Raw genomic sequence first — 13031 nt, 5'->3', positions numbered from 1 at the left:
GCACCTGTCAGTACATGTGACTCACCTTCCTTGCACCTGTCAATAAAATGTGTATCAGGCCCCTGACAGACACACCCGCATGTGCAAAGCTTCCAGAAAGTTCCAGCCTCCTACATAAGGAAGCCAAGCCCCCGTAGCCCTCGCTTTGCCTCTTTGCTGCAACATTTACCTGCTCCGGATTCTTCTGTCCTTGATTTCATCTTCGGATCTCCTTCAACTGCTTCACGTCATTCTCCAGAGCTGCCGCTCATCCGGATCCACAGCTGCGCATCGGAGCTCCAACGCGCCGTCTCCTCGGAAGACAAAACAAACGGGAAGAAAACTATAAAACAAGACAGAGAGGTCGCGGCTTCCATTCTGCTCTGACCTAGAGGTACATTTTAGTTTTATTGTATTGTGCAGAGACGCTCTTTTTTACAACGTGCTCAAACACTCCTATTTTATATTATCGACAGAAACAGAGATACATTTGTTTTTTGTGTGGCGCAGAACTGCTTCTTTAGAAAAAAACGTGGTTAAAGTGGCTAAAGATTGTTCTTTACTTTGTCACTTAATTTACATTGTTCTATGGACCTTCTCTGTATAAAAGGGGGCATAATTGACTTAATTTTCTGTGCTGACTCCATCTTGTGTAACAGACTCCATTTTCTGTGCTCGCACGTAGCTGCAAAGTGGGGAAGGGATGTTTTCGCTCTTCACTTGTTTTCGCTCCTCATCGATCAGAGTGGACTGGAACATGTTGTGTGGATGCATGCTTGGCACCTTTCAGGGAATGTGCAGAATGTACAGCTCTGTCTCAGAGTCAAAATACAGGAGCCTGGCCACCTTCTTTCTTGACCTTGACACAGACCAGTACGGCCAGCTCGGTTTTTCGCAACAGAAGAAAGGGGGCGAGGTTTCTAGAACCTTCACCTCACGGTAAGTAAAACGTATTAAAGCTGGAGAATGTTGATAGGTGAATTAGAGCTCAGTTACGGAGTAGACGTACTGTTGTAAGATGAACGGAACCGGAGTACCGGCCGAGAGTCCAAGCCCAGCTGTCAATGGGCTCCCCAGCTTGAGTTGGCAAGGATGCCGAGTGAACGATCGGTGAGGTGTTACTTACTTAGTGTATATAATTTCTAAGTTTCTTTGCTCTTTGCTGCATGTATAAGCTACATGTTATTCTGGTGTTGTGCTTGAGTTACTTGATATTTGGTATTCTGCTTTTACCGATATATTTTGCCTTCCTTTCCAAAATATTGAATTAATAAACATGTGTGTGTTACTTTAAATGCACCTGAATTTGTTTCCTTGCCTCGCCTTAATAGAGCGCTGGGTCTTGTTTCATCGCCTCGTCTTTTGGGAGTGCTGCTTTACGTGTGTTATTTAAAGGTGCAGCAGTGCATTTGCCTCCTCTTGCGAGTGGAGGGATTAGGTGTGTCCTATTGTGTCAAATTACAAGCATTACAATTTTGGCATCTTTTTCAGGATTCAAAAGAAAAAGGGGAAAGAAAAATGTTTTCCAGAAAAACAAAGGCAGATTCCCAGATACCAATTGAAATACATGGATGGGATGTAGTCCCATATGGTATGCTTGCCCACAAGTGGGCTCCTTAAGCTGGGCTGTGTGAAAATTGGAATGTGTGTTTAGCTGACGCTGAGCCAGCACAAGTGGTTGCGTGTTTGCAAAAAGTGCCTGTTGAGAAAGGGAAAGAGCTTAGCAAGTTAGGGCGAAGAGGCTGGATCCTCTTGTGTGCTTATCGTAAAATGCATGAAAAATGTGTTCAGCTTCAGCACGAACATGAAAAAATAGAAAAACTGTTTGTTGGAAACTTACCAGACTTTGGCAGAAAAGGCTGCAATACGTATCACACAATACAAGTACAAGAAAAGGAGGGGAAGGGTTAACAAGAGAAAAGTGCATTTATCTATTGCAAAGGTAGGAATAGACTAGGACCCAGAAACGTGGGACAGGAATATTTGGGATTCTTCAGAGTTTTCAGACTCTGGGGGAGAGTGTGATCAAGTCAGTAGTCAGGGTGAGTTGGAAGAACGCAAAGTGGTTCAGGCGCAGTCCATACATTGTAGGAGAGTACAGAGTGGTCCAAATTTTTCACAGGGGGTTGTAATGGATTCTATGGAGGATTTTACTCAGCAGGAGATTAATGACATTTTAGACAGAGTCTGTCAAAAACCTGGAGAATCTCTGCTTGCATGGATGGCGTGGTGGTTTGATATGGGAGCCTCTGGGGTAATGTTGGATCATGGAGATGCAGTGAAATTCTGCACACTCAGTACTGATCCTACAGTGTAGGAGCAGTTTAGGAATTAGAGGGCAATAATCAAACTAACTTGTTACAATTGGAAGTGGTTGGATGCAGTCATAAATACCCCACAGAGTCAAACTGGCCAGTAAATGATAAACCCTGGTATACATTGAGAGATGCTATACAGAGGTTTAAGGAGTAAGTGATGAAAACTGCAATTTTTCGGGATAATGCACAGAACCTGATGGATGCACTGTTGACTTACAAGCAGGTGATGATGACTCTGTTAATTAACCAGACTGGTAATAATTTGGCGCATGTGATTGAGGCAGTTCGTGAGTTGGGAGAGTTGGGGGACTGGATAAAGACTGAAAGAGCTGCCAGATCTGAGACAGATGAAAACAGGCCGACTAGGAGAGAAATGTTTATGGCTTTGTTGATGGATGGAGTGGAGAAAGTGAAGTTAGATGGAATAGAAACTAGAAGTCTGTTGGAGATGTATCAGAAAAGATGGTTGGACAAAAAAGACGGAGGCAGTAAAGTGAGTAAGCAGAATAAAATGCAAGTGAGTCAGAGAAAATCAGAGATGGATGAAGAGGAAAACGAGGGTGAGAGAGCTGCCCATTTGAGAACGGAGAAAGGGAGAAATTCAGAAAGTGAATGGCTCAGTGAGAACTGCAAGGGGAGGAGTTTCCCCGAGAGTATGACAGGTTGTACCCGGATTTGACCTGGGCAAGGGTTGACAGATTAAAAGCAGATTAGGAAATAGGTCAAGGTCCGGTACAGAGATGGGCTCACAAAGACAATAGGCCATATGTTGACATAGAAATGTATTGGAATCATCGTACTGTTCAGAAGGCCCGAGCCCTAGTAGACACCGGAGCGGAGGCCACTTTGATATATGGAAATCCCAAAACGTTTAAAGGGCAGTATTTCACAGTCGCAGACTTAGGTGGAAAAGAGACACCAGCTGTGCAGGTCCAAATGAAAATAGGGAGAATACCAAAAAGAGAGTACACTGTATTGATTGTGCCCTTCTCTGATTATATTATTGAAATTATTATCTAGAATGGAACGACTCTGGTGCCGATCACGATCCGGTAAAAACCGGGTACGAACCGTCGGACGGAGCATAATCTCCGTCCGACGCGTACCCGGTCGTCAATTTTTACAAACAAGGAATCACGATTCGCACGGGTACACCATTACCGTACGAATCGTAAAAAAGCCCGACCGAACAAAAAAACACCTACCAATGCGATCCGGGAAAGCGCCGACCTGACGTCGGGACGCTCGCAGCCAGCCATTCACGACCCAGGAATCACGATTCGCACCGACGTCACCCCGCACGGTGAATATTTTGCGGCAGCCAAAAACTGCCGGGAAATCAGGACGACGCGAACAAGGACCACCAGTACGCGACGGACAGACGACGATGCGAACAAGGAGGACCAGTACGTGACGGACACACAGGACGACGCCACCAAGGAGGACCCGTACGCGACAGGACGACGCGATCAAGGAGGACCCGTACGCGACAGGACGACGCGAGCAAGGAGTACCAGTACGCGACGGACAGACATGGACCCGAACCTACGAGTCATCCCTGCCCTCATAGCAGTCCACCTCCTCTACAGGTTACGACGCAGACGCCGCAGAAGGTCAGAATAACTAAGGGAGGGGGGAAAGTGGGGTGGGGTGGGGGTGGCAGGACCAGGGCAGGCCACAAAACAACCACATAAGTCACACACCACACATGGCCTGGACATACCTGACTCCCATGCCCTGGTCACCACGAGGGGGTGGGGGCGTGTCCTGATAAGCCAGCGACCGCCACAACGGAAGTCCGTCACCACGCGAACCGGCAACACAACCAGACAGGTACGTCCCGTACCCACGCCTGAAGAGCGTGGGTACGAGTCGGACCACGCCCACACACGTCACCCCAACAATGGCGGGACGGATCGCACCCACGTGGCAAAGGCCTGGGTACGGGCCGCACAAACATCACATAGCGTGGGGACGGATATGTACGGACCCTACCCCCACCCCGTATGCAAGGAGCGTACCCCCCACCCCAACAGTGAAAGTACGACCCGTACCCCCACCCGCGTATGCATGGAGCGTACCCCCCAGCCCAACAGTGTAAGTACGACCCGTACCCCCACCCGCGTATGCATGGAGCGCACCCCCATGCCAACAGTGTAAGTACGACTCGAACCCTCACCCGCGTATGCAAGGAGCGTACCCCCCAGCCCAACAGTGTAAGTACGACCCGTACCCCCACCCGCGTATGCATGGAGCGTACCCCCCATGCCAACAGTGTAAGTACGACTCGAACACTCACCCGCGTATGCAAGGAGCGTACCCCCCACCCCAACAGTATAAGTACGACTCGAACCCTCACCCGCGTATGCAAGGAGCGTACCCCCCACCCCAACAGTGTAAGTACGACCCGTACCCCCACCCGCGTATGCATGGAGCGTACCCCCCAGCCCAACAGTGTAAGTACGACCCGTACCCCCACCCGCGTATGCATGGAGCGTACCCCCCACCCCAACAGTGTAAGTACGACCCGTACCCCCACCCGCGTATGCATGGAGCGTACCCCCCATGCCAACAGTGTAAGTACGACCCGTACCCCCACCCGCGTATGCATGGAGCGTACCCCCCAGCCCAACAGTGTAAGTACGACCCGTACCCCCACCCGCGTATGCATGGAGCGTACCCCCCACCCCAACAGTGTAAGTACGACCCGTACCCCCACCCGCGTATGCATGGAGCGTACCCCCCATGCCAACAGTGTAAGTACGACCCGTACCCCCACCCGCGGACGTACGGAGCGTACCCCCACCCCCACCAGTGTAAGTACGACTCCTACCCCCACCCGCGGACTCACGGACCGTACCCCCACCCCAACAGTGTAAGTACGACCCGTACCCCCACCCGCGTATGCAAGGAGCGTACCCCCCAGCCCAACAGTGTAAGTACGACCCGTACCCCCACCCGCGTATGCAAGGAGCGTACCCCCCAGCCCAACAGTGTAAGTACGACCCGTACCCCCACCCGCGTATGCATGGAGCGTACCCCCCATGCCAACAGTGTAAGTACGACTCGAACCCTCACCCGCATATGCAAGGAGCGTACCCCCCACCCCAACAGTGTAAGTACGACTCGAACCCTCACCCGCGTATGCAAGGAGCGTACCCCCCACCCCAACAGTGTAAGTACGACCTGTACCCCCACCCGCGTATGCAAGGAGCGTACCCCCCAGCCCAACAGTGTAAGTACGACCCGTACCCCCACCCGCGGACGTACGGAGCGTACCCCCACCCCAACAGTGTAAGTACGACCCGTACCCCCACCCGCGTATGCAAGGAGCGTACCCCCGGCCCAACAGTGTAAGTTCGACCCGTACCCTCACCCGCGTATGCATGGAGCGTACCCCCACCACACCAGTGTAAGTAGACTCGTACCCTCACCTCGAATGCATTGAGCGTACCCCCACCGTGTATGTTCCAAGCGTACATATCCTGAAATCGGAGGTGTGTGTGCAGAGTCCACCCAGCAGTGCCCTGAGACAGGAGGGGTGGGTGCCTATCACTCCCAGCATTGCCCTGAGACAGGAGGGGTGTGTGCAGAGTCCTCCCAGCAGTGCCCTGAGACAGGAGGGGTGGGTGCCTATCACTCCCAGCAGTGCCCTGGGACAGGAGGGGTGTGTGCAGAGTCCTCCCAGCAGTGCCCTGAGACAGGAGGGGTGGGTGTGGAGTCCTCCCAGCAGTGCCCTGAGACAGGAGGGGTGGGTGCAGAGTCCTCCCAGCAGTGCCCTGAGACAGGAGGGGTGGGTGCCTATCACTCCCAGCAGTGCCCTGAGACAGGAGGGGTGGGTGTGGAGTCCTCCCAGCAGTGCCCTGAGACAGGAGGGGTGGGTGTGGAGTCCTCCCAGCAGTGCCCTGAGACAGGAGGGGTGGGTGCAGAGTCCTCCCAGCAGTGCCCTGAGACAGGAGGGGTGGGTGCCTATCACTCCCAGCAGTGCCCTGAGACGGGAGGGGTGGGTGTGGAGTCCTCCCAGCAGTGCCCTGAGACAGGAGGGGTGGGTGTGGAGTCCTCCCAGCAGTGCCCTGAGACAGGCGGGGTGGGTGTGGAGTCCTCCCAGCAGTGCCCTGAGACAGGAGGGGTGGGTGCCTATCACTAACAGCAGTGCCCTGAGACAGGAGGGGTGTAACACATGTGTGTGAGGCCAGAATTATCCACATGCATACTGGCTACAAGGGAACATGTCCCCATGAACTCATGTCAACAGACTCCACACACAAGTACAGTGATCACCAAGGATGCCACGATTGTTGCAGGTGGAGACATGGCCCTGCATGCATGGCCAAAGTAGAAGGGCTCCGTCACACACACAGCTCATGTAGACACAGCTCTGCGCTAAACATTGGGAACACCCTGCAGGGAAGAAAGCTGGGTACACAGAGGAAGGAATACACCCTGGGACAAGTGCACCATGCAGTAACTGCTTACATGAACAAAGAAAGTTACCCAACACCTTGTGATGGCACACAGATCACAGGGTCCCACCAATGAGCAGTACACTACTACATATCCCACACACCCAAACCCTTACACACCACCCAAAACCATGTAGCAGCCCCACCAACACCAATACCAGCATAGCAGTAGTGTGATAATGAAAACAAAATTAAGCTTTATTCAGCATGAGCACAATGTCCGTGGATCGCAGGCAGTTCAATCTTCACAAAGCCCATAGGGCAGTCAATGATTCTCAGCTGGATGGGGGACACAGTGGGATGCGTGTCCCCTACCTTGCCTGCACAGTCAAATGGCATCGTCTTCCACACTGGTGAGGGCATCAGGGGGGGGGGGGGAAGCAACAGGCACCGCAGGGACATCAGGGCAAAGGGGCGGCGTTGTGGGTGCAGGGATGGAGGACTCCACCACAGGGGGTGGGTCAGTGCCAAAGGCGGAGGCCAGGATGGCACTACACACCTTTGCAAGGTCCTCCAGGGAGTCCCCTGCACCCGAAGGGACCTCAGGCCCCAAGGAGGGGGGGGGGGGTCAGAGGGATGGGTCGCAGCGCCACCGGGGGAGGGTGGAGACAGGGGGGGAGAGTCAACCACCCTGACCGGGGACCTCCTTGACCGCTTGCGTGGTGGTGTAACTGTGGGGCTCAGGGACAGAGCGGCCATGAAGGAGTCCTTGGGGGAGATGTGGCCAGGAGAGCTGAGGGGAGGGGATTTGGAGGGAGTGGACTGGGTGGAATGCGGACTCCCACTATGGCTGCGTGTCACACGTTTGCCCCCCGACCCAGTGGGTGTGCCTACCTCACCCTGTGTGTGCGTGTCAGGAGGAGTGCGGTGGACCTTCCCTGCTGGTGTGGTGCCCGTGTCCGTTGATGTGGGTGCATGCCGACGTCTGGGTGTACGTGGGACAGGCATGGGAGTGGGAAGTGTGGATGGGGCAGGGGTAGGTGGGGGGAGGTCGCGCTGCAGGAGACCCACTGCTGCAGTCAGTGTGGAGTCTATGGACCTCAGCAAGTTGCGTTGGTCAGCCTGCGATGAATGAATGCCCTCCAAGAAAGCCTCGATGTTGGTGAGGGTTTTGCCGTGGGCATGGAGGACATTAAGGATCGCAGCCTGACCAACCTGCAGTTGCCGCTGGATGTCCACAGACTCTGCATTGGCGGCAGCAGTGGAGACAGGGGCAGGGGGTGCGGTGCCTGGCAGGAAGGAGACATGCTGTGACCGGGCACGCTGGGAAGGGACACGAGCAAGTGGGAGGCGGCTGGTGGAAACTGAGGGGGCGGTGCGAGGTGTTGTTCCGCTGTCAGCTGCTGGTGCAGCCTCCGCCCACTCGGAGACATCCTCCTCGGACCTGTCAGCTTCGTAGTCTGATGTGCCAGTCGACAGGTCCTCGGCCACACTCTCCTCCGCCTCTGTCCCACTCGATGTGCCAGACCCGATGTCACGGCTGGCACTGGTGCTCGGTCCCTCCGCCTGGTCTGTGTCCATGTCTCCCTCTGTGTCCCCCGACGATGCTGTGGGCAGGGTGGAGAGACAGAAATTAATCAGACACCTGTACACATCTGTCACATGAGTCCAATCTACATAGGTAACATTGCATGGCCTGAAAAGGAAGATCCCTAACATCTACTGAACAGGGTACCGATGTAGGGCATGAAACACACAGTTGGTTGAGCCACCATGCCACTGAAATACCATGGAGAGCATGAGACAATAGCTAAACACAGGAAACGGAGTCTGACATAGCACCCAGGCCCTGGGGACAATCCAGCACTGCATCTGCACCACACAGCGTTGGCGAAAATACCGATGACCTGGGACCATATCCATGAACTTGAGACACATGCTGCATAGGTAATGCTGAAAACATGCACAACATGACTCGGTCACTGCACATTGCGTGTGTGTCCAGACACATCACACACTGCCCAGACCCAGCAAGTGGAAATCAGGAGTTAACACATAGGCATTGCCCGCCCCAACAAGACCCTACACGAGGCAAATTGTTGAGACACAGGTGGCACCAACATCTCATAGTCTGGGTGATACACACAGGGGCAGGCAAAAAGCAAGATTGGACGCCAAACAGCCAAGGTGCGCCTGTACAAATAATGAGGTACCAGTGCCCATCCTCAGATGAGTATAAAAAGACACACAGGCACTGGCAACTGTGAGTATGAAGAAGGACAATCAGGTCAGGCTGCACAGTGGACACCTGTACAAAATAGCACGTCTATATACATGGTGACAGGGGACAATGGCACAGAGCACAACCTACGCTGTAGACACTGAGATTGGCCACGTTTATGATGACACATACACCACTGAGGAAAAGGTGCCCCAGGGGACAGTAGTGGGCACGCAACTACATGCTACTGAATGGTAATGACTGCAACACACGTCACCATCCCTGCACTATGTGTATCGCACACTCATGCACATCATGTCACAGGCCACTACATAGGACATGCGCGCTGTAAGGCATGACACATGAGAGACCAACTCCCATGTCTGGAGTCAGCATCAGTGCCAACTGACATGGAACCCACATGCAGTGAACTTGACAGTGCACAGGCAAGGTCCCACAACCTGTTACACACCACCCGCACACATGATGCTACAGTCATTGTTCTCGTGGACAAAGCGCCAGCCTACATTACCTTGTGAAGGAGTGACTACACACAGACCAGGGAACACATTGCAAGGAGGGGAAGGGTGGCAGGGGCACAGCGCTATACTGGGGCAAACAGGATCTGCACAGCACCTTTAAACCCTGCCAGTGAATTCATGCTACTGTGCCCTTACAAATGCCGGTGACACACAACAAACACACATGTACCTACCCCCTTCCGGCTGCTGCATCGCCTGTAAGCGCCTCTCCAGGTCTGGAAAGACCACCGGTAGCACACGCCTGTGGAGGTGGCTCAGACGGCGGTGGCCGCGGTTCTTGTGGCTCTCAGGTGAGTCCCCCAGCAGGAGCCGTGCAATCCTCCGCGTCCAGCACCGGATATCCTGCCAGCATTTCCTCACCTGGGGCAGGCTCCGCCTCCGACCATCCACACCCCTCACGGCACTGACGGCGGTCAGCCAGATCTGCTCCTTGGCAGTGGCGCCTACCTGTGAGGAGGAACAAGTGACACCACATCAATACACCAGCCACATGTCACAGAGAGACATATGGGTACAAATTAGCTGGTTACAACAAGGCATGTCATGCAGCCAACGCATTGCACCTTTGTCATAGGGACATCATCCCCTGGTGAGGGCAAAAGCAGTACGTGCCACAGTGGGTACACAGGTGGAATGATGGCAATGTCACAATCAATGATCAAGGCTCACACTGTGCATCACACCCACCCCTCCTGTCTCAGGGCACTGCTGTGAGTGATAGGCCCCCACCCCTCCTGTCTCAGGGCACTGCTGTGAGTGATAGGCCCCCACCCCTCCTGTCTCAGGGCACTGCTGTGAGTGATAGGCCCCCACCCCTCCAGTCTCAGGGCACTGCTGTGAGTGATAGGCCCCCACCCCTCCTGTCTCAGGGCACTGCTGTGAGTGATAGGCCCCCACCCCTCCTGTCTCAGGGCACTGCTGTGAGTGATAGGCCCCCACCCCTCCTGTCTCAGGGCACTGCTGGGAGGACTCTGCACACACCCCTCCTGTCTCAGGGCACTGCTGGGAGACATCAGGCACCCCCCCCCTGGGACCCCCCCGACAGTACATGGCATGTGTGTTACACCTGGACGCAATGGCAGAAGTCACAGTCACAACATAGGGACAGTCTGTGGCAGTGGCCTATGCACTCACCTGATACCCTGGTCGCCCATACAGCATGGAGTACTGTGGGAGGATCACATCCAGCAGAGCCATGTTCTCCTCCAGGGTGAATGGCTGTGTCCTCTCCACAGCCCTTGACATGGTTCCAGGGAATCAGTAGCAGGAGCTGGGTCGACAAATGCAAAGATGTGCAGGCAAGTGCTCCCTCATGGGACCTGGCTGCCTTATATGTGCCCTTCTGCCCAGTCTCATGCACAGGAGTACAGAGTGATTGGTCACTCACATTTGCATCCTATGTTTCCACCAATCCCTTCAAACCTAGCAGTCTGTGGGTTCTCTATCGGTTTCATTCTCCTGCATGATGTCAGCCCCACAAACACATTGCAACAAAGTAGAAGAATTCCAACTGACTTCTGCTGTGCACCTTCCAGAACAATTTCGAAATTTGAACTTGGTCTCCATGACAACCAGCATGCATGTAGGCCTTAATACTTGTCCCCTATGTAATTTGGAGCATCACACACAGGTACGGTGCGTTTCGGGGCCCTAGGGCACCCCAAATGCATGGCAACGGCCCGTACATGCATGCCTACGTTCACTATCACTATGGGTCTGCACGCGTATGCGTACTCGTAGTGGTACGGGCCGTACACTCGCATGTACGCTCACTATCACTACGAGTACGCATACGCGTGCAGACCCATAGTGATAGTGAGCGTAGATGCGTGTGTAAGGTCCGTACCACTACGAGTACGCATACGCGTGCAGACCCATAGTGATAGTGAGCGTACATGCGAGTGTACGGTCCGTACCACTACGGGTACGCATACGCGTGCAGACCCATAGTGATAGGGCCGTACACACGCATCTACGCTCACTATCACTATGGGTCTGCACGCGTATGCGTACCCGTAGTGGTACGGACCGTACACTCGCATGTACGCTCACTATCACTATGGGTCTGCACGCGTATGCGTACTCGTAGTTGTACGGACCGTACACACGCATCTACGCTCACTATCACTATGGGTCTGCACGCGTATGCGTACCCGTAGTGGTACGGACCGTACACTCGCATGTACGCTCACTATCACTATGGGTCTGCACGCGTATGCGTACTCGTAGTTGTACGGACCGTACACACGCATCTATGCTCACTATCACTATGGGTCTGCACGCGTATGCGTACCCGTAGTGGTACGGACCGTACACTCGCATGTACGCTCACTATCACTATGGGTCTGCACGCGTATGCGTACTCGTAGTGGTACGGACCGTACACACGAATCTACGCTCACTATCACTATGGGTCTGCACGCGTATGCGTACCCGTAGTGGTACGGACCGTACACTCGCATCTACGCTCACTATCACTACGAGTACGCATACGCGTGCAGACCCATAGTGCAGTTGAAAGAGCTGTGCCACTCATCCTGAATCAACATGACGAGGACCATCCACCCGTGGAGGACGAAGGGCTTGGCAATGGGGCTAGTGATGTGGAGGATGTGGAGCCGCAAGAGGACATCCGGACTCGGCTCATACGCGACTTCTTTGCTTAGTGGTGAGCACCAGGGTCTGAGTGTGCACGCATTGGTCCCCGTGTGGCATGCGTTGTGATGTGTGTCTCCACCTGCATGTATGGCACGTGGGTCAGAGGTGTGTGTGGGTGTGTCACTGGAGTGATGGTGGCAGTGATGGTAGTATTTCCCCAGTCATAATTGTGACCTAGCATGTTGTCATCCATACATGTGTCGAGTAAATGCACATGCAAGTGGCTGTGCTTTTTGTGGCTGACTTCTTGTGTGTCTCTCTTCCCCAGGTACCTGCGCATGCCGTTTGCTGGTTGCATTGTTGTGGCACTGCTATTCCTCATGGACATGACATCGTGGGCTGACTCAGCGTTACAGGCACGGACACGTTTGGAAGTCTCCATGGGGTAAGGGATGCATCTGGGGTGTATTGGGTGTGGCAGTTGTTCACGATGTGTGCACACTGCCCCGGTCGGGGTTTGGTTCCTCTGCAGTCATGTGGCATCCCCATGGGACACGACATGCAGCTGGGTACACCTGAATAGATGGGCTGCCTGGTTGTCAGTCATCAGTGATGGGATAGTGGATTGTGATGATGGCATCAATGTGTGTGACACTGCCCTCGGACACATACGGTTAACATTGTCTTGACATGGCGTGGGACTTCCACATCAGCGGATCTATGGTGTATGTCAGGCTCTCCGTGTGCAGCTGTGGGTTTTAGCTGTTAGCCGACACTTGTGTGCCAGTTCCATGGCTATCACGCATTTGTGCTGCAGAAGGGGGGTGCCAGTGTTGGACCCACATGTTACTCCACATGATGTGTTCATGTGTACTTCAAGTTGCCTCTGCAATCCCAAAAACATGACTAATAAAGGTGTCCCTATGCCTCCAAGGTGCCTCTTCTCAGTCAATGCTGGTGTGTTGGCACG

At 53.8% G+C, this 13031-nt stretch overlaps 1 long non-coding RNA gene across 1 annotated transcript; it reads left to right on the top strand.

Moving 5' to 3' along the window:
- The first annotated feature begins 217 nt into the window (after positions 1–217).
- On the top strand, positions 218–12482 carry LOC146869203 (uncharacterized). The gene is made up of 3 exons (XR_014981356.1): positions 218–373; positions 1471–1570; positions 12390–12482. It is a non-coding gene; the product is annotated as an uncharacterized LOC146869203 (long non-coding RNA).
- The last annotated feature ends 549 nt before the right edge of the window (positions 12483–13031 follow it).

The sequence above is a fragment of the Triturus cristatus genome, chromosome 1_1 (assembly GCF_964204655.1).
Source record: "Triturus cristatus chromosome 1_1, aTriCri1.1, whole genome shotgun sequence".
In the NCBI taxonomy this organism is placed as follows: domain Eukaryota; kingdom Metazoa; phylum Chordata; class Amphibia; order Caudata; family Salamandridae; genus Triturus; species Triturus cristatus.
The sequence above is the reverse complement of the archived record's forward strand: the minus strand, read 5'-3'. Positions and strand labels throughout refer to the sequence as shown.